This window comes from Micromys minutus, assembly GCF_963924665.1.
Source record: "Micromys minutus genome assembly, chromosome: 19".
NCBI classification, from domain to species: Eukaryota; Metazoa; Chordata; class Mammalia; order Rodentia; family Muridae; genus Micromys; species Micromys minutus.
In genome coordinates, this window is record NC_137954.1 from 45369417 (window position 1) to 45392761 (window position 23345).

At 39.7% G+C, this 23345-nt stretch overlaps 1 pseudogene across 1 annotated transcript; it reads left to right on the top strand.

Moving 5' to 3' along the window:
• Positions 1–1805: 1805 nt before the first annotated feature.
• LOC308433273 (elongation factor 1-alpha 1-like) lies at positions 1806–6771 on the top strand (annotated as a pseudogene). The gene is made up of 3 exons: positions 1806–1925; positions 2855–3014; positions 5770–6771. The product of its transcript is annotated as an elongation factor 1-alpha 1-like (transcript).
• Positions 6772–23345: the final 16574 nt, after the last annotated feature.

Genomic DNA, 23345 nt, shown 5'->3' on the forward strand with positions numbered 1-23345 from the left:
CATGATGCAAGCTGCAGATGATCACACTGTCATTTCTGGAGCAGAGCATGCAAAGTTATAGGAGTGTCTTGCAGAAAGCATGCCCTTAGAACCAGTACCATTACTTTGGTGTCTAGAGAGAGTATTGCACTGATGGGAATTGCTACATCTTTATATATATGTATATAAAGCATTATATATATATGTATATATAAAGCATATATATACAGGCATTTTAGCTTTCACAAACATTGCTTGATTTGAGATATTCCATTGGGTGGTTTATTTCTAGAACTATGCTTACCTACATAATTGAGTATCTTAGTATTAGTTAGGATTTCCTTTGCTGTAAAGACACACCATGGGCAACACTTACACTAACAGTTCCTTGGGGCTGGCTTACAGTTTCAGAAGTCCATTATCATCATGGTGGGAAGATGGCAGACACGTGCTGGAGGAGCTCTGAGATCTACATCTTCATCAGAAGGCAGCCAGGAGGAAACTAGATCTTTTTTTTTTTTCACACTAGATGTAGCTAGAGCTTTTAAGACCTTAAAGCCCCTTCTCCACAGCAACAAACTTCCTTCAATAAATTCTTACCTCCAAATAGTGCTACACCCTGTGGCCAAACATTTAAGCACATAAATCTATTGAGGCCATACCTATTCAAACCACCATGTGGCCCCTTTTCTGTTGTTAACTGCAGACTGGCTGATTAACAGAGAACTGAAAATATTTATTATAAATCTGGAGGCTGAGAAGTCCAAGTATAAGCCTCTAGGATCTGATGTGGCCTTTGGCATTTCATCATCATGCAGGAGAAAACAGTAGGAAGGGGCACTGAACCCTGTGTTCTCCTGTGGACAAAAAGAAGAAGAAAGAACCTTGTCCCCTAGCACCTTTTAAAGGTATAGTAGTCAATTTCTCAAGCTTAAGCCTCAGGAACTAAACAGCACTAATATTAATATCCCACCCGCACTGCTTTGGAGATTAACGTTGGAAAATCTGACTCTGGGAAGAATGTGTTAAAAATCATTACAAATCCGAATTTATCAATACCCATAACGCCGAAAGGAGCATTGTGAGCCGTTTCGGAGCTAGGCAGTCTGGGAAGAGCAGAGTGGTAAGGTTTTGCCTGCTTAATACTTGTGTTTTGGCTAGACATGGTGGCGTATGATTTTAAAAGAGGAGAATCTCTGACGTCAAGGTTAGCTCGATTACCTAGTGAATTCTAGACCAGCCAGGGTTATATATTGCACAGGAAGGCCCTGTCTAAAAAAAGAAAAAAAAAAACACTTTTATTTTATCTTAACATGCATAGAATGGCAGTGTCTCTTACATTAGGTAGAAAAAAAAATCAGTTTATTAACAATGCTCTTTAAAACTATATTGATACATAAAATAAGAATAGCCCTTGGTGGTCATCAATTCGATTGCTTACTAATGGTTTGTTCCTTCCCATGGCGAGAGCTGTTCAGCAGAGAGTACTACTGGTTTTTCAGACTGAGTCAAACGGGGTTTAAAAAAATTAAGCTCAGTGTGTGTTTTTTTTCCCCTGATACTAAGATATACTAATAGCCAGGTCTACAATAATGAACATAATATTCTGTGGTAAGCTGAATAACGGCTTCTCAAAATGTCGGTGTTCTCCTAATCAGCATGGGAGACTATGGTATAGCAAAGAAAATGTGAAGGTCTCAGTGAATTAAAGGTACGATGGGCACATGATTATTATCCATTACATGTAGCTGAGTGTAATCCCAATGGACTTTAACAGAGGGAAAAGATCAGAAACAGAGATTCAGTGAGAAGCAAAGGGTGGAGTGATGTGCTTGGAGGATGCGGGCAGGGGCCGAGGCCCGAGGAATGATGTTGTCTGTTGGGAACTAGAAAAGGCTCACAGAAGCTCTTCAAAATCCTGCAGCAGGCACATAGGACTGGCAACAGTAATTTACTGGGGAAGGCTGTTGTGGATTGTTGAACTCCATAGCTGTAAGATGAATAGGCTTGTGACACATAGGAAATGATGCTGTCTTCTATTAAGAAAAAAAAAAAGAATAACCTTTTCAATAGTTAAAAATACTTGCATTTATATCATTTATGTATAATAAAACAGAAAATAACATAGATAAAAATCATAGAATTTCCATTAAAGAGTGTGTAAGTATCTACCATGTGCTTTTTCTTTTAGCTTTTCTATATTTTTTTAATTTATTTTATTTTATGATAAAATGTTAGAGAAGAAAAAATGCATATCTGATATACCTTAAAATAGAGAAGATACCATCCATATGGAAAGATATAAACTGTCACTCAAATGACTTCAAAAATAAATGTTTTTATTATGTTAGTTTGTTTTCCTATTGCTGTGAGGAAACACCCTAACAAAACATTTGAGAGAGAAAACATTTATTTGGGTTCAGTCTCAGGTTTCAGTCCTTGCCTGGGGCAGAAGATTGAAGGAACACACGACTTCCCATTGGTACTCAGAAGAAAGCAATGGCCGTCTGTGCTGAGCCTGTCTCCTAACCGTCCAGTCTGTCTCTCCTTTGCATTCAGGAAGAAGTGGGGACCCAAGCCGTGAAATCCACAGTCAGGGAACGGCTTCTCTCCTCAGTTGACATAACTTGGTAAAATCCCACACAGGTATGCCCAGATCCGAATCTAATCTAAACAACCCCTCATCTTTCCAAGTGACTCTAAAGTCCGTCAAACTGACCATGATGACCCATTAGTCACGTAGTAACTGCATACCTCTCCTTAAATGATACATTTTGAATTAGCCCTATTTATTCCTTATAGTGGATTTTTCTACATAAAATAGAAAGCCTTTGTAAAACTATTTTTTTATGATAATCATTCTCTTTCAATAAAGAATCTAAGACAGGAAAAAGAATATTACACGGGGAAAAGAGTTATAGGACAGTCTCAGCGTTTCCCAGTCACCGAGAGGAATGTGTCACAGAGACATGATGCTCATCCACCCTCTCCAGCACTCCATCTCCTACCTGCTCTCAGCCCCAAGACATTTTGCCGTAGGTGAGAACTGGAGTGTGAGCGTAGCTCATCCGGCTGTTCACTATTCTGATGGTGTAACTCTAATGTGCTGCTCTTCAAACTCTGCCGCCATCACTGGCTATGCCGAGTGAACAAGTAATGGCCAAGTTCCAGGTCACGAGTCATCTATGAAAGTCCCCAGTGTGAACCCAGACTTGCTTCCAAACTCTTCGATGTGGTCTGTGCAAGACACACACACACACACACACACACACACACACACACACACACACATACACACACTGTCCTTCCTGCCGCCTAGCAGTAATAAAAATAGAAATGTGAAGTAAACTATTTCCTTTGATTATTTTCACGTCTATTTTCAGGACACTTACAACCCACAGTGTGGCTTCTGAGATTAGGAAAAGGAAAACATAGCAGACAGGAACAATAAGGCATAAAAGTTATCCCACCTTTAAATGAATGACTAATTTTAATTATCACCTTATAGCTCAGTTGGTTAATTGTATTTAATTTTTTCATATCCCTGCTACTGATTTCATTATATCTATTATCCCTTTAAAATTGCTTATAACCTACAGTTAGAGTATCTTCAGAAACGAGCCAATTAAACAGGGGCACAGACCATTAAGTAACTTAATTGCTTGTTCAATAGACTTTGTCGGTTTATTTTAGATTATTCTATGTTTGAAAAAATGACTTAAATGCATGGCTGGCATAAGCCCCTTCTCCCTGTTTGAAACTGGAAACCACACCATGATACCTCCCTCTTCAATGTCGTCGGTGATCCCAGAGGACAGCAGTTGCTTTTAAGATTTAAACTGAGCTCTTCCAAAGGAGACTTCCTGCGTCTTCACTTTCACTGGTCTCTCTCTTCTTTCTGTTCCTGCCTCCCTCCCTTTCTCTATCCCCTGCCCTCTCTCTTTGTCTTCCTTTAATTGCATTTTATTGGATTCTTCGGTTGGGGACCAAATGCTGTTCAGCAATTCTTTTATTTAACTCTAATTGATTCCCTATCGTCCAGCAGCTGCTTGGAGATGGGTCTCCAGGCACCCACCTCACACCTGTCAGACTTACTCTCAGGAAATTATTTTGCTTTACACCTAAATCAAAAAGACCAGAGCCCTCAAGCCAATTTCTATTCTGGCTTGAGAGCATTATTCTTACTCTATCCTTCCAGCATTTTTAGACTCTCATTCAGTTTCGTCACTGCGTAAGCGGAAGGCAGGAATGCCGTCCCATTCCAAAATTAATTCTTCTGTTGCATGGATGAGGCACTGATTTACCCACAGCACTAATTCCATACCAGAAACAAAGCTGAGATATTTAAGTTCTGCAGTCCTGAAGACTACAGGATAACAGAAGATAAAAATATTTCAGGAAAGGTATGTGATTGAAGAGACTTATTTAATAGCCAACTCACCCCTAGTTAGAGGATTCGGGTCCTCAACTTACTGAGTTCCTGAATTCTGCTTAGCTAGCACCAGCATTCAGCAGCATGCACTGAGACAACGCCATCTGTGAGAAACTCTCTTGCCTCCTGGTAGGCTAACTTCTGAGATTCCTTGAGTCCATAAACATTTAAGCTATTACTCTAAGCACTGTGTTTTAGGCACAAGCTGTACCAAGACCTTCCTCACGCGCTTGTATCTTCTTCCTCCTGGTATACATTTCCTCTGGTCCTTCTTTCAAAGAACATTTTCTTGCATAGCATCCAGCTTCATTTCCTGCACAGCATACTCAGAGTAGCTCTCTAGTCTCTAATTGAAGTCATTTGCTCTTCTCATGTGGAAGACACTTGGTGTATGTTCTACTTGTATATTTAATGACTGCTCTGACATGGAAGGGGTAAGGTCTCACTTTCATAATGATACGAATATTTCCTATAACCTAATATTAGAATATATAATTACTAGATACCTTTGTACACAATCATTGGCTGGGCTCTCTAAGTGTATTGTCTCATTCACTCTTGCCCAAACCATAATTAGTTCTTATTGTTAGTTCCATTTTCCAACTGAGTATATAAAAGAGGAGTACAGAAGTCACCCAAATTTTCAGGGACAGTAAGGAGGAGGCCAGGTTTTAAACAGAGGTGTCTAACCCATCCAGTCATACTGAGAAAGAAAATTGGACATTTGAAGGGGGAATTAAGGGCCAGAGAGACAGAGTGCAATCTCTGAAATGCTTGTTTTACCAAGCGATCTGAGTTCAGTCCCTAGGACTCACATTAAAACAGAGCAAAATAACAACCAGAACCACAAAAACGTGACTCTGGTGGTGTGAAATCTTAATTCCAGCACTTGAGAGGTAGACACAGGAGGATTCCAGTGGCTCACTGCTCAGACAGCCTAGATTGTTTGGCAAGCTAGGCCAATTGTCATACAGACCAATGAGAAGCCCTGTTTCAAAAATCAAAGAAGATGGCTTTTGGGGAGCAATGACATCTTCATAGGCCACCACATACACACACATTCAAACGTGCACACACACAGATATGCACACACATGTCCCCAGTGATATACAGAGAGAGAGAGAGAGAGAGAGAGAGAGAGAGAGAGAAGAAGAAGAAGAAGAAGAAGAAGAAGAAGAAGAAGAAGAAGAAGAGGAGGAGGAGGAGGAGGAGGAGGAGGAGGAGGAAGAGGAGAAAGAGGGATGGGGGAGGAAGAGGAGAGAGAGGGATGGGGAAGGAAGAGGAGAGGGAGGGGGAGGAAGAGAAGGAGGAGAAATTTGGGATAGAAAACAAAAGGTTCTCTTGAAAAGCTGTTACAGGTGCTCGCTTCAGCAGCAAACATACTAAAATTGGAACCATACAGAGAAGATTAGCATGGCCCCTGCGCAAGGATGACACGAAAATCTGTGAAGCATTCCATATTTTTAAGAGATACGAGAAAATCGTTAAGGAAGTCAGCACCTACATTAAGAAAACTGGCTACAACCCTGACACAGTAGCATTTGTACCAATTTCTGGTTGGAATGGTGACAACATGCTTCAGCCAAGTGCTAATATGCCATGGTTCAAGGGATGGAAAGTCACCCGCAAAGATGGCAGTGCCAGCAGCACCACACTGCTGGAAGCTTTGGACTGCATCCTTCCACCAACTCGTCCAACTGACAAACCTCTGCAACTGCCCCTCCAGGATGTCTACAAAATCGGAGGTATTGGGACTGTCCCCATGGGCTGAGTGGAAACTGGTGTTCTCAAACCTGGCATGGTGGTTACCTCTGCTCCAGTCAATGTAACAACTGAAATCAAGTCTGTTGAAATGCACCATGAAGCTCTGAGTGAAGCTCTTCCTGGGGACAATGTGGGCTTCAATGTAAAGAATATGTCCATCAAAGATGTTAGGCGTGACAATGTTGCTGGTGACAGCAAAAATGACCCACCAATGGAAGCAGCTGGCTTCACTGTTCAGGTGATTGTCCTGAACCATCCAGACCAAATTAGTGCTGACTATGCTCCTGTCCTGGATTGTCACACAGCCCACATAGCAGCCAATTTGCTGAGCGTAAATAAAGGTTAATCGTCGTTCTGGTAAGAAGCTGGAAGATGGCCCCAAATTCTTCAAGTCTGGTGATGCTGCCATAGTTGATATGGTCCCTGGAAAACCCTTGTGTGTCGATAGCTTCTCTGACTATCCTCCACTTGGTCGTTTTGCTGTGCATGACATGAGGCAGACAGTTGCTGTGGGTGCCATCAAAGCTGTGGAGAAAAAGGCTGCTGGAGCTGGTAAAATCACCAAGTCTGCCCAGAAAGCTCAGAAGGCTAAATGAATATTACCCCTAACACCTGCCACCCCAGTCTTAACCAGTGGTGGAAGAACGGTCTCAGGACTGTTGGTCTCAATTGGCCATTTAAGTTTAATAGTAAAAGACTGGTTAATGATAACAATGCATCGTAAAACCTTCAATAAAAAAAAAAAGAAAAGAAAAGAAAAAAGAAAAGGCTGTTATAGACTCAAGCCTCTTATCTTCATGTTTCTGTGAGATAAACACCATGACCAAACTGACGTGGGAAAGGAAAGTGTTTCTTTTATCTCAGGTTACACTCCTTTGCTAAAGAAAGTCAGGGCAGGAAACTGGACGCAGGAATTGAGGCCATAGACACTATGCTAAGTAGTTCTCAACTTATGAACTGCGACCCTCTAAGTCTTTGAATTTCACATATTGATATAACAGTAGCAAGACTACAGTCAGGAAGTAATTTTATGGTTGGAGTGGAGGGTTTCAGCACAACGTGAGAAACTGGGTGAGCATCAGGAAAGTCGGCCACCACCGACAAGCTGTTCCCCACAGCTTGCTCAGCCTGCCTTTTTATACAACTCAGGACCACGGCACATCAATCACTAATCAAGATGATACTCCACAGGTTTGCTAACAGGCTGTTCTTATGAAGGTGTTTTCTTGATTACGATTCCCTCTTTACAAGTTTGTGTCAAGTTGATAAAAACCAACACGCACATCTAACCCCTGGTCAGCTTGACATACAAATGCATAGCTATCAAACCATAACCTTTCCTTTCTCCTTCATCTTGGAGCTCTTATATTAATAGCAGTATCCCAAAATAAAAAACACATTCTGGGATTTAAAAGCCCGATGGTCTTTACATTTCAAATACTTTCAAAGCTCAGTCCCTTTAAAACACCCAAGTCTTAGCATTTGGCAAATTTCAAAGTTCAAAGCCTCTTTAAGACATCCAGAGTGCCTCAACTGTGGGCTCTGGTAAAAATTACAAAAGAAGGTAAATACATTCTTACTTCAAGAGGGAAGATACAGGGCATAGTCACAATCAAAGAAAAGCAACAGTATAAAGTCCAACAGAACAACTCAGGGTCAGAATTCTGGGACTCATGATCTGGGCTCAGAGGGTTTTTGTGGCTCCTCTCCAGCTCTGGTAAGAAGCTGGAAGAGTGGAGGATAGTCAGAGAAGCTCTCAACACACATGGGCTTGCCAGGGACCATATCAACAATGGCAGCATCACCAGACTTGAAGAATTTGGGGCCATCTTCCAGCTTCTTACCACAGCACATGCAGCTTGTCTCATAGGCTCAGGTCAGATCCACTCCATATCTACTCTGTCTTTGGGCATCATGCAGTGGTGCTGGCATCTCTAAAATGCTGGGGTTTCTGCTGCAGTGAAGGTTGCCCTTTCACTAATGGCTTCTCCTGGCCTCAAGCAGTCTCTGTGACTCTCTCCGTGCCTTCAAAATTGGTAACACTTGCTAAAAGTCTTACACATTACCAAATTCAGTCACCAGAAAAAATTTCAATCTTGGACCTCTATGGACCACATCTTCTATGTGCTGATCCCAGGAAACCACTTCCAAAAACCTTCTGTCTCAGTGATACTGGTCTTTTCTTAGTCACAGCTGATTCTTCAGCCACAACTGACCAGAACCACAGATTATTAATTCAAGCTATTACTCAACATTGACAGAATCTGAATGTCACTACAACTTAATAAGCTAGGTGTCTTAGTCATTTTTCTATTGCTATGATACAATACTATGGCAAAGGCACTTATAAGAGTGATCAATTTGGCTTACAGTTCCAGAGGATTTGAGTTCATTATGCCTAAGCAAAACTATATATAGAGCTCACACTCTGATCTACAACCAAAATGCATAGAGGGAACACTAGAAATTGCCTGAGTCTTTTGAAACTTTGTAGCCACACCTTCTCAAACAAAATCACACCTTCCAATCCTTCCCAAATAGTTCTATGAACTAGGTACCAAGTATTCAAACATCAAACTACAAGGCCATTGCCATTCAAACTATCACAACAGGGCTCTATCTTCTGATTGATCTCAACACTTTTTCAAGTTCTCACAAGCCCACTAACATTTGGACACTGGTTTTTGTAACCCAAATTCTAAAGCACTTTCACAGTTCCTCGAACATGGTCAGGCCTGTTACAGCAATATCCCACATCTGGTATCAATTTATGTCTTAGTCAGGGTTTCTGTTGCTGTGATAAAATATCATGACCTAAAGCAACTTGAGGAAGAAATGGTTTATCTCATCTTATAACTCTCATCTTACATTCCATACTGAGGGAAGTCGGGGCAGGAACTCAAGGTAGGAACATGGAGGCAGGAGGCAGGAAATGACATAAAGGCCACAGAGGACTGCTACTTACACCCTCTGACCTTTTCTGCCTCTTTTCTTACACAACTCACTACTGCTTACCAGGGTTAGCACTGTACTACTCCAGTGTGGTTGATGAAGACAATACCTTACAACTGGCCCACAGACCAATCTTATGGATTAGAAGTTTTCCCAATTAAGAATCTCTTTACCCAGATATTCTCTTTACCAGACATCTAAATGTGTGTTAAGTTGATAAAGCCAACTGGCACAACTCCCAACAGTGTAATTTACATGAAGAAATTTTGTTCATTTTGAATATCTACCAATGAATTTTGGCTCTCCGTTAATTATTCTTTGAAAATTAATTAATAAAAACTTAAAGATCATACATATCTATTCACATCTTTATTATACATGCAAGTGATCTCACACTCACAACTAAACTAAACAAATATCTAATTGAGAAATGGTGGTGACAATACATAATCATCTCACAGAAAATGTTTTACATGAAGTTAAACAGATTCACTCAAAATGTATCATTTCCTTGAGTATTTGTGGCATTAAGACACCTTACCATACTGACTGTATTGCTTCAAATTTTCTCAATAAGAAACAAAAGATGACCAATATACTAAATAGGTTCAAATTTTCTTAATAAGAAATAGTAAGTTTAATGAACAAAATGTGGAAAAAATAGGCTTAGCTACAAATTATATATATAGAGATAGATAGATAGATATTATATATATATATATATATATATATATATATATATATATATATATATATATATATATATAAAGGTCCTTGAATGTGGGACCTTGAGCCAGAAGTCTCAAACAGCTCTCTGGCTAGAGATCAGAGCAACCTCTACTGCCTCTGCTACTGGGTCTGGATGGCTATGCTCGAGAGCTAGGGCGAACATAGAAGGGAAAATCCAGTTTCTCTGCTTCCGCTACTGGGTCCAGCTTACCCACATTTTGCCACGGTGTGCTGAGCCAGGATGAACCGAGCCAGAGAGAGGCTTTGGCATGGGGTTCAAGAAGCTTTGGGAGAGAAAATCTCTTCCCAACCTGCGGTATTATCAGCGCTTAAAACAAAGGCTCTCAGGTGGTGGAATGGTTCTTACACGTGTTTACTCTTGAGCAAAACCCCCATATATACGGTTTTTGAAATGGTTCGGGAGTCTGACAACTGGTACTTCCAATTCGTTTGGCCTGAGGGCTTGGGAAGACCTTGTCTTCATATTTGGGGGCGGTCGGTCCTGCTTCTGCCTGGAGCTCATGTGACCTGCAGTCACGTCTACCTGCAGGGGAAGGACTTGGGGCGTGGCTGATCCGGCTGGGGCCACATCCTCCTGCGGAGGAGGGACTTGGGGCGTGGACAACGCCCCAAGGTGCAGTATGGTGCTGATTTTGGGAGACTAGGAAGATTCTTGCCAACTCACTTATCATCCCCAGGGCTTCAACTTGTCTCGACCGAGAACCAGAGTATCCTTAATGGCGTAAGTCCCACACTTGAACATAAAGATCTTAAAATCAGTTGTACACTTTCTCGAAGTAGAAACCTTCCTGTTCTCAAGTGATCAAAGGAGAAGATAAAATCTAGATACCAGCTATCAACTTCATCCAGTTCATTTTAGCTTCTGAAACTATAAATATGTACAAAAGAGGAAAGTAAAGCATTTTATTGTGTAGACTATGATATTTCAGCATCAAATGTTTAAAAATATCTCCTTTCCCAAATTGCATGCATGTAATCTTTTTTTCTTCCTTTGGGTGCATTTAAAACCAAAACTGGAATGGAGAAAAAAACTCTTGTATTACACATTCTTCAAGCGGGAAGATATGTCTGCTTCTGGTAGATATGGAGAAAAGGCCACTGAATGCTCTTGGTGCCTCCTGGTTAATATGAATATGAAACTGTGACAAAACACAGAACTTCTAAGCACTTCTTTCATAGCCAAGTAGTTCATACTGAATTGACTTTTCAAAATCAATCCGTTCCTCTTTATTATTAGCAGCTCAGCACAACAATTTGAAAACTGTGCTCAGTTGGATGAGAGCTTGGCTCTCCACAGGATTCTCTTTCTACTAGACACAATGAAATTGGGGATGAGCTATGAAGACTCAGGAGTGGGCTAAGAGAAGGGTGGGATGCAAGAATGAGGGACTCCTGAAGAGTTCTTATGCCTGCAGGGATTTATGGGATAAGTCTCCTCCTTAAAACCTATCTTTAAAGATTGTCATGCTTTCTTGTTACCAGCAGGACCTTGTGTTAGAATACAATAATTTCTGTATTTGTGTACCTCAAAAATAGAAGATAAAAACACAGCCACATTTAGTGCACATCTAAGATTCCAAACCAAACAGAATACCAGCATGAAAGCAGGGCAGAGAGGAGTGACAAGCTTTGCACACACACAGGGACATATTATATATTCAGTTGTGTGCATAGTATTTTATGCCTAATACAAATGTCTTTATAATTCAACTACATAAAACCAGACAGAATTCAGGGAAGTTCACCAGACAAGTACCTAAAAGAGCAGCATTTCTAGAAAATGGTTTGAGATAGAATTTGTTAACTACATAAAAATCTCGATATGAGGATCTACAAACTCCAACACCCCTCCCCCCCCCACACACACACACACAGAGAGAGAGAGAGAGAGAGAGAGAGAGAGAGAGAGAGAGAGAGAGAGAGCGCAAAGTGCCTGCTGAGGCAATAAAAGCAATTAAAAAAAAGAGAGAGAAAAAGTTGGAGACCCAAAATCAGGGCAGAGGATAAAGATGTTTCTTAGTAGTTTCATGAAATAATAAGCTTTAAGCTAATATTAGATATTAGAGTGTACATATATTTCAGTTTGTATTAATCCAACCTTCACACAGCGCAATTTCCTTTTAAAAATGCATTTCTTGTTGACTTTATTACCCAGATTTATATCCCCATGGGATTTAAGCAAAGGCCTAGAAAGTTTTATAAACACTTAAAGCACTGCAATCATAAGAAAGACCAAGACCTTGCATTTTCATCAAACATTGAAATGGAGATTATCTATTGAACACAGTTGTTTTTCTGAGAGCTTATGGGCTGTGAATTGTATGTATCTGCCAGGGGTCTGAACATTCTTCACTATGGGTGTTTCTTTCTGCAGACTTTAAGCAACACTGCCATCCTCCTCCCAGTGTTCCAGACCTCCTGTCAAGGAACCCACATCACCTCCCTCAGGGCAGGAAAAGCTTGGGGGTGGGGATTGAACTAGGGAAGGGCACACATTCATGGCCACATCTGCTTGTCCTTTCTTACGCTATCATGACCATGCCCTCTTTCCATGCACCCCCTGAAGCTGTCATTTATGCCAGTTTGATGAAAATTTTGAGCTTATTACTTTAGAATTTGACCATCAACCTACCTAATACAGAGCTCAGTTCACCCACTATTTAATCAAGAGTCTGCCTGAGTTGTCTCATAAGCCCGTCACCTTGACAACCTTCTATGCTTCACATTTCCTCTCAGTTATGTATAAATTCCCAGCCGCTCAATATAGTGTGAGACATGACTGAATTTCATGTCTTATGAATTTCAGTGTAGTTCGAGTTGGAATGCAGAACTAAGGCAGGTTAAATGAAAACAGCAGTTCACAAAGCTTCTGTTCTGTGAATCCCTTTATATTCTAATAAATTACTCAGGATCCCAATGAGCTTTTATTGATGTGAAAAGGAATCTATTGGGGTTTGCTTTCACCATCTGTTGCTATAGCAGAATATCAGAGACTAGACAGTTTATACAGAAACAGTTTCTTCAGCTCCCGTTTAACTGAAGCTGAGAAACCCAAGCTCAGGTGACTGCAAACAAGGCCTGTGTTGCTTCAGACATGATGGAAGTCACTTGGTTAGCTGAGGAAAAAAGGAAGAAAGGAAGGAAGGAAGAAGGAAGGAAGAAGGAAGGAAGGTAGGTAGGAAGAAGAGGGAATTAAATGTGATGGTTGTCTGTTCTGTGGAGAGAGGCAGGAATTAATCTCTTTAGGAGGAGAGCTGTGCTCCTCTTACCTAACACCTCTCTGTAGGCTGCACCTCTGGCCTGAAGAAGTAAACTGTAAAAAGATAAAGAATTAAAGTTCCTGTGTCAGAGCTCTGCAGTGGAAAGTAAACCAAGACATTTTCTCATGACTTCATTGGAAACTCTCAGTCATAAACTCATTGCATGGTCACACTAATTAATGTATTTATGAGACAATTCTGCACCTTCCACGGTGGAAGGAAATTATAAGTGTCATTATTTCACACGTTGGCTCATCTCTTTAACGCTTGGCTTGCTATCAGAATTAAATTTAAATTCTGGTTTCTCCTGTCTGCTTCTGTAGTTAATCTCTTGTGTTACATGTCACAAAGACTCTAGAAGTAGCTACCGTTCCCTTGTGATTGAGCATGATACAATGAAATAAATGGCGTTATATGGTTTAACTTTTCTGATACTCAGAATTTTACATTTTGTGAGACATAACCTTAAATCATCCGAACATCACATAAAAATCTTAGAATAAAGGAACTTAGATAAAGGATGATTGAGACATCCTTGAAATACCCTAACTGTGCATAAAGAACAAAGCCCTTTGCATTAGAACGTAATTTCATAGACCCTTTCAGGAGTATTAAAATGATTTATATGTAAATACACACTAACCTTATATAGAAACTCAATTACAAAAGTACTTGGACAACCATTAAAATAATATTGAAATTTATGATGAAAATGTAATTCGGTATTTTAACACTGACAGGGAACTTTTTGCTTCTGCTACAGAAACAGCATTTGCTAGCATGCATGTGCTATGTACATGAACTATGTGCGGCACACACTCACTTCCTCTTCATCTCTGACACTGCAATGCACCAATCTACATATATCCTAATCTGTAACCTGGAACGCATTCTAATCATTGGTCCATTCATTATCTGCTTGTATTTAATTAGTGATTTTAGACTTTTATAATGTTTTTGAGTTATAAATAATAATAAACCCATCAGAGACCAAAGGAAAGGCTATCTAGAGACTGCCCCACCTGGGGATCCATCCCACATACACTCACCAAACCCAGGCATTGTTGCGATGCCAAGAAGTGCATGCTGACGAGATCCTGATAGAGCTGTCTCCTGAGAGGCTCTGCCAGAGCATGACAAATACAGAAACAGATAGATGTTCACAGCCAACCATTGGACTGAGAATGAGGTTCCCAATCGAGGAGTTAGAGAAAGGACTGAAGGAGCTGAAGGAGTTTACAACCCTATAGGAAGAACAACAATATCAAACAACCAGACTCCCAGGGACTAAACCACCAACCAAAGAGTACACATGGATGGACCCAGTGCTCCAGCCACATATGGAGCAGAGGATGGCCTTGTTGGGCATCAATAGGAGGAGAGGCCTTTGGTCTTGTGAAGGCTTCATGCCCCAGTGTAGAGGAGTGCCAGGGTGGGGATGTGGGAGGGAGTAGGGGGAGCACCCTCATAGAAAGAGGGGGAGAAGGATGGGATAGGGGGTTTATGGAGGGGAAACTGGGAAAGGGGATAACACTTAAAATTTAAATAAAGAAAATATCCAAGAAAATAGAAAAAAAACCCATTACTCAAAATAAAACTTAAAGAATTGATAATTTACAGTGGACATCATGTCTCCCCAAGTACTTCCTACTCCAGGGAAATATTATCCTAATTCCTGTGTTTATTATTGTTCTAAAATGCAGTTTATTATATGTGCAACTTTATGTATTCTTTTTTTAAAAGCTTATACATTCTTAAAAGGTACATAGTATTTTATTGTTTTACAATCAGAGAAAGAGATATATAGTGCAAAGTTAGCAACAGTTTGCACGTAACATATTGCCGTGATATATCCACATTATATTGCCGTATATTATTCACTTGGATCACAGTACAATATTTCACTATGGACATGCAGACTTTTATTTATTTGTCCCACAGTGTTGATATAGTCAATAATGATGTCTTCTATGTTCTCATTCATATTTCTAATACATATACAAAATAAGCCACCATTTATATCATTTTTCTGTATTCAAAGTATAATAAAACCTATAATATATACAATTTTGCATGTCCTTCACTTGGCTCAAGAACATTATTTTTATTAGGTCAAAAAGAATCCGTTAGTGTTGATACTGTATAGCAAACCATGTTATGAGCACATAACTCATATGAGCTCTTTACTGTTCACACAAAGCCTATCAGATCAGCACTGTCATTGTCTTTGCTGTAAGAAGTGTTTTCAGAATTGAAATTCTTATTTGTATTCCAGAACACACTTTATTGTTTTTTTAAAATCTGTCTTCAGATGCACCAGAAGAGGGCATCAGATCCTATTGCAGATGGTTGTGAGCCACCATGTGCTTTCTGGGAATTGAACTTGGGACCTCTAGAAGAGCAGCAAGTGCTCTTAACTGCTGAGCCATCTCTCCCGACCCCAAGAACATACTTTCTTATCATAGCCACTATTGAGTCTTTTGATTTGTCTCCATAAAAGCAACTCATAACAGTTATAGTCAGTGAAGTTGCATGGTAGGCAGTCCAGAATCGATGAGAGCCAGCTCTGAACTTAGGAAGGGCTGGTAAACAATGGAGATTATTTTGCATTTAGTTAAAAATTAAATAAGCCTTTAAAGTGCATATGGTCTATAGATTTCTTGAATGTGCTGCTTTGAGACACTATACTATCAGAGAGTGATGGAGTGGACCCTCCCTATCTGCTAAGTCACACACCAAATATCAGGTACAGAATTAGCCAAGACTCACAACTAATTGTAAGTGGCTGGAGTCCACCAGAAACTGTTATAAAAAGGTGATTTATTGGCTCATATGTTTAGGGAAAGTATCTAGCAGTTCAGAAAGAAAATGAAGTGGGGTAAAGGAAATAAGGAAAAAGAGAAAAGGAGGGCATGGTGTGGAGGAAGAGAATGGAGTGGCTGTAAAAGAAAGACAAATCCACTAAATGATCATTGAAGACTTCAACTTTCTTCTCAACAGTTGGCAGAAAGCTATGCCAGAAATGAAAAGATGAATACAGATGAATTCCGTAGCACAGTCTGCAAATAGGATCTAACAGGCTGTGTGAGCTTGCCACCAGCAATAACAATACCAATTCCTTTCAAGTACGCATGAAACAATACCACCAAATACCCTGGAGATAAAACAACAGTATCATGAGAGTATAAACCATACAGAATATGTTCTCCTACCATGTTTGTAGATGTTTCACACACAAACACACACACACACACACACACACACACACACACACACACACACACAGTGAACAAGCCACTTATTGAAATGACATAAACACTGACTATGGTTTCTGTCAAAGGTTGAGCAAATTTTAGCATTTAGAATGACTGGTCCATAAATATACAAATAAAAGGCAACATTTACCCAACATATAGATGTAACAATAAAAGAACTAAAATACCTAATTCAAATTTTAACAGAAGGAATAAAATTGGAAGAATCAGTCCTCTTACTCATACCGTGAAGGAAAAAAAAAGATTCTTCTGCATCAGAGAAAGTCTCCTAATACACTCATACTCATATTCAACTTTGGTTTCACAAGGATGAAAACAACCTTTTTTAACAAATAAAGAGTGGGTAGATATCCCTATGCAAAAGAACTAAGTTAGATATCTTGTGTTTCCCAGGCCTCATATAAACTCAGCTCAAAATGAATCAGGGATATATATGAGCTACAACTTCTTGAAAAAACTATCAGAGAAAAAGTCGAGATATTGGGCAAGGAATTATTAGATTCCACATGAAAAGGCACAATTCATAAAAGGGAAATTCGGTGAATTGGATTCCATCAAAATTAAACCTTTTCCTCTGAGACTGTAAGATGGGAAGGAGAGCTAGCTACAGGGGAGAGAGAAACAGATGAACGTTAGCTACCTACCAGGGGACTAGTATCTGAAACAAAAGTTTTCAAAATTCAATAGTGGAATATAGACAAGTCAGTCATGAATTCTGCAAAAGAAATGAGTCACAGGGAGAGCAGAGCCGGAAAATAAACACGCGCAATGCTTTGAAAATGTTCCCCAAATTCCACAAGTTGGAGAGTTGACCTGTTAGTGGTGTTGGGGAGGTTGGCCCATGGTGAACTACCCTCCTGAATGGACTAACTTGAGTCATAAGAAGTAAGAATCAGGGGGAGTATGACTTTGACTCCAACTATCAACAAGCATCTCTATAAATTTAAAGCCAGCCTGGTCTACAGAGTGAGTTCCAAGACAACCAGGACTCCTTAGAGAAATCCTGTTATGCAAAACAACAACAACACAAAAGTAAGCTTTGTCAGGTTGTGTGTTCTGCTTACTACTTGGTACCACCTGCCAAGTCATGATACAGCACAAAGGCCTTCACAGGATGCTAAGCTTATGCCAGGACCATGTGCCCTTGGACTTCCCATCCCACACATTCCACAAGCTCATGAAACTTGGTAAGCTGATTAGTTCAAGTGCAGTGAAATCCAGACCTAGTGGGTAAAAGAAAGAGAGGGAGGGAGGAAGGGAGAAAGGGAAGGAGGGAAGGAGGGGAGGAGGGAAGGAAGGAAGGAGGGAGGGAGGGAGGGAGGGAGGGAAAAAGAGGACACAAGAGTTAGAAGGGTATGAATGGGGGTTGTAGATCTTGGAGGAGCTGGGAAAGAGTGAATCTGATAAGAAATGTATAAATTTCTCAATGATTAGTAAAAATATTTTTAAGGCTTCAAGATGGAAAATGTTAAATATTTAACTCATAACATCTTTAAAAACATGGAGACAGTTCCGCTGTTGAGAGAACTGGCTGTTCTTCCAAAGCAGGGCTCCATCCTCAGTCTCCACACGGCAGCTCATCTTCTCTGTAAGTCTAGCTCATGAGAATCTGAATCCCCTTTCTGTCCCACAGGCACTGAGCTCATGCGGTACACAAACACAAACACGGGCAATAAAACGAAAATAAAAAGCAGCAGCCAACCTTTCTGAGGTTCCTGTGAATTCCATGTTTCATGCAACTGTGTTTTCTAGAACACAGGCTTTCGAGGGGTGGAGATATATGTCTCTTCTACCCCCTTCACATGTACTGTCTTAGGAAAGGTATATGAAGAAAATGTGGGTGTGTGAAAATGTTTAGTGGGAAAAGGATAGTATATGTTCACTGTGTTTTCTGTTGATGGTGGGTGTTCTTTCTCGATGCCATGCCTACGAGCATTTTAAAGCTCTGTTCAGTCTGTGACTACGTGATCACAAATGACATGAATGTATGTTCTGTATTCTTTATAGTGACATGAGCTACTCCTGGTTTTATGTAAGGGTGACCTTGTAACACCATGAGTCATTAGAAGAAAAATACTGTACATTGAGTTACACAAATGTCAAATGAGATGCCTTTCATTGGACAACATAAAACGTTGGATTTGATATCATGATTAGCATTTGAAAGCATTGACAAGTAATTATTTTCTAAAACTTGAATTTTTGTTTTGAACTTTATAATTATTGTGGCTGACCCTTTTATTTTGTTGGAAATCTCGGGTCCATATTTTTCCGGCAATTTTGTTCTTGTGCAAAGCATTGAGATTCCATTCACCCCTACTTCTCTCTCTTCTCCCCACCCCACTCCCTTATTCCCAACTAGCTCCCCTCCGGCATTCATAGTTCTGCCTGTGTGTGTCCAGTTGTTCTGCATTTGTCGCTGTGATGGCATGCCATATTCAAAAGATAGCGTGTTACAGCTCTCATCTCTGTCCTCAGGTTCTCAGACTCCTCCCACTCATGATTCTGTGATGGTCTAAATAGTCATCTCATTCAGAACAAAGCACTAACCAGTCACTTATTCCCAGCACTCTGAACGGTTATGAGCCTTTGCATTGACCATCGGCCAAGGCAAAGGAAGCTTAGCAAGACCAAAAGCAGTACTAGACTATAGGTAAAACCTTAAATAGGTATAAAGCAGTTTGATTACATATCCATTTATGGAACCAACACTAGTGGGTCCCACCACCTAGAACCTCTGACTTCTCCAGTCTTAGGCTTCTGACTCAGTTTTTAGTGCAAGAAATGTCTTCCTTCCCATGAAACAGGACTCAAATCTAACCAGAAAGGAGATGGTTACTTCTTGGTCCTGTGTCTCTTGCCCACGTGGCCTATCTTGCTTTCCAGATCAGTATTATAGCACATAGGGGACGTAATTGGCTAAGACCATTGACGTCTTTTCTCCTCTGGCAGCTTGTGTATGTATCATTTTCTAGCACTATGAACATTAGCCAACAAGATGAAAGTTTCCAACTCAGTTCTAGTTTGATTTCTCTGTGTCCTGTTTCTAAAATGCCCAGTGCCATCAGCACCGGAGTCATACAATTCCAGTAGACAACTAAGAACAATGTCAGTGACACAGACCTACAATTTTTACTTGCTGGATAATATCTGTCAAATTCCCAAGTCCAAATGGTATGATTGCAATGAAGGTCATATAATCAGAAGGTCTCATAGCCTAGGATGGACTTGAACTCCCTGTGTGCGGCTTAGTAACCAAGTAGCAAGGATAACCTTGGACTTCTAGTCATAACCTCTAACTCCTAAACTAATGTTGAAAGCAGGCACTACTGCTCCTGAACACTTCAACACGGGTCCTCTGGAAGCACAACCAATGCTCTTAACTGCTGAGTCATCTCTCCAGCCTCAAAAACAGTAACTTTAAAAATAGCTTGCCGCCACCAACATGACTAACATCATCACATCAGGAGGTTTAACTCATCATTTCTTTTTTATCATTGTTGAGATAGCAGCAGGGGAAGAAAGGGAACGTGATCTAGACCAGCTCAGCAGATCATTCAATGACAGGTCCCAAGAGAAAGGACAGGTGGTCAAAAGACAAGGACACAGGGAAGTTTGGGAATCAGGAGATTTGCACAAACTATGTCTCATATCAAGCAAGCTTACTAAGAAAGTATAGCATCTTTTATACCATTTCCAAAGGAGAAGTGAGTCAAAGTCAGAAGAAACTATTATACAAGGAGATGAAGTCACCAGGAAGCTAATCACACAATATTACACAAACGGAGCACAGGGCATCTCAAGAGCATTGAAGACTGAGCACATAGTTGTCTTAGGGATGACTCCAGTCACTTCTAGAAGGAAAAACCAAGTTCCCAGGTACTGACACCTTAACTCCTTCAAGGCTCCAGACTGAACCTCGCCAAGACTACCCCTGGAAAAGACCCTGAAGTAGATTCCTTCTGTCCTCTCATCAGGGCCTCTGAGACAGCTTTGGATTTCTCAGATTATCAACAAGTACAGTCTTATTTATTATTATGAAAGTAGCTTTGAGTTCATGCATTTTCTGAAAGTACTGGAGAGTCCAGAGTTTCTTGCAGACTATATGTGGACAGATATGGTCTTTTCAAAAATACCTTTTTTATCGATTAAACTGGTACTTTGTCTAAGCTAGAATTGTAATTGGCATATGGTGACTATCTAATAGATATCTGATAAATAAAACTCAATGAATGAATAAACCAGCCTTTTGGACTCTTTCCTGGATTTTTTGCATGTGTGTGTGTGTGTGTGTGTGTGTGTGTTCTAGAAGCAGACAGTTTATCCTATTTATCTATGAAAAAAATAGTTTAATTTGAGATGTAGTATGCAAAGCAACATGCAAATAATAGGCTAAACATACATAGATAAAATGGATAAATGTATATTAGATTATAAAAATTATAAAATTATGCATTCTTTTCCATTTCAAACTTCCAAAAAAAGTCCAAAAGAATATCTTAGTTACCTCCTTTTATTAAAATGCAAATACTAAATCAATATAAAATACCGTTATTATGATACAAGGATAATTTTCCTAAAAAGAGTAAAAACGTCTGATGTCTGGTACAGTGGCTCTTTTGACTTATGTCCAAATATGAATGGTTATTACGATTATGCTTGATATTCTGGCATTAATACCAAATAACACTCTGTGTTCAGCTTTAACCGTCACTGGAACTGGCTGTGTTGCTTACAAACATGCCACTGCCCTGAAAACACTAGGAAAGAGACTCAGTTACAAAATGTACCCATTAGAATAAGTCAGTAGATTTAATCGGTCTCCTTGGTAACGTACATGTGCCTGTAGACATCCAAAGGATCTGAAGGTAAAAGGAACAAACCGAGACCCTCATTCTTCCTCTGTTCCTTTCGAGCTCTGTCCAGGCCCAGCTCTGACTGATCATCCTAAGTTCTCCCAAGTATAAAAGCAAAAGCACCACATCAATTTCATTTCTAAGAATATGAGCTTCACTGAAGTAAAGATGTGAACACTGCTTATAGGTTGTTAAAACAAAATCAGCTAAGAGTTATGGTTGTACCCCAATTAAAATTCAGATGATTATATCTAAACCTTCTTAAGGCACATCAATACTGAAAAGAAACAGTTTGTGATTATCCACACCTAAGGGAAACTCCTTCAGGTTTTGAAAATGAGAAATACTGGGGATTTTACTGACCCTATCTCCCACCTTCAAACGGGTGAGCTCTAAATTAAGCATGTCTTAACTTCCAATTTAAATAAAATAATTTTAAGATCCAATATCATGGCTCAAAAAGAGTAGTGACAGCTTGTAAGCTGCTAAAAATGGAGCCTTATTTGACATTTAATGGTAGTATTAAAGCAACATACTTTGTCTTCCTTTTAAAATATGTTTACATGTAAATTATGTCTATTTCTCCTGAAATCAATTATTGTCCCACACCATGAGACTATTCTCAATTCATGCACATATAGCAATAACACAAAGCAGTATTGTTCAAAAGTAATAGGTGTACAAGAATATTCTACCATGCTGAAATACCTTTAATGACCCAGCATTAAGAAGACACCATGATTATGTACTAGCAAACGTGTGTAAAACACTTTAGTATATAATTCAGATTCAACTACCCAGACTGTTAAATGCACTGGGGAAAATCTGTGTTTTTATTTTGCTTTTTTCCCAAATGCAGAAAGAAGAAAGCTGTGTGGATCATTTCTTGTCTTAGTATGAGCACCCCTGTGGAGAAGATCCAAGCATGAAGCTCCCTTTGAAGTGAATGGAATCTCCACACTCAGATCAGCTCTGAGGGTATATAAGAAAGAACAAGAGACTGGCCACAGGAACACAGACATTAGCATTTAAATTAGGCCAGGATCAAAAGAGAATTTATGCATAGAAATATACTAAGATTTGAAAACTAAGGCATGATTTTTTAAAAATAATCCTAGGTCAAACTACCTTGCATTAGAAGCAGGTTGTTCTTAGTCTTAGTGCCATAAAACATTAGCAAATGTTCAAAAAAACCTAAAGACTAGGTCAAAACCAAGACCTATGTCACATTGAAATGTCACAGAGGCAAGATATCCCCCCAGCCCCGAGGTCTAACAACATCCATGCATTCAATTTTTTTGTGCTATACTTAATACTGGTAGGTAGATAAAAGAAAACAGAATAAGAACAGTCATTACAATATATATTCTAGTTATAAATTCAAGCATAAATCTTGCCAATATGGGTAAATATAGCACAGGAAAAAAATACTCTTCTTCGAATGTAAAATGTGCCTTTCATGTAGGAAATGAAAATAGATCCCAAAGTCAAGGTTATTCCAGCCTTAATTATCACCTGTCAATCAAGAGGTAGCCTTTAAGTAACACTCTGAGTTGACATTAAGTTTCATACACAAAAAGTTAGTTAGCCAGGTAAAACTCTGTATATACAAAGTAGCAAAATGTGAGAGGGTAGACTGAAAAGGCTTCCTGAATTGTCCTTGAAGACTAGAAAAAACTAGGCTCAGCAGGGTGAGGTACTGAAGTCCCTACATACAAGGAATTGTTCGAACAGACTTACACACTTGAAGGGACAACAGATTTGGAAGAGAGGAAGAAAGCTAATTAGACTAGCACATATGTTTCTGTCAGTCCCTAGTGAGAATGAAACACAGAACTATAGAGTTTTCCATGATGGTTTTTTCACAGTAAGTCACACAGAGTCACATATTGTAAGGGACAGTAGTGAGGAACAGCTCCAAGCCACCAGGCAACCTTTGGTTCTCTCTGAGGTCAATCGCCCATGATAAATTACTGTCCCTGATGAATAAAAGGGGATGATTGATAGGTGCATTGTTTAGAAGGCAAACCCCTGAATTTCCTGGAGCCCTTATTTCCTCTCCTTCATACTCCATAAA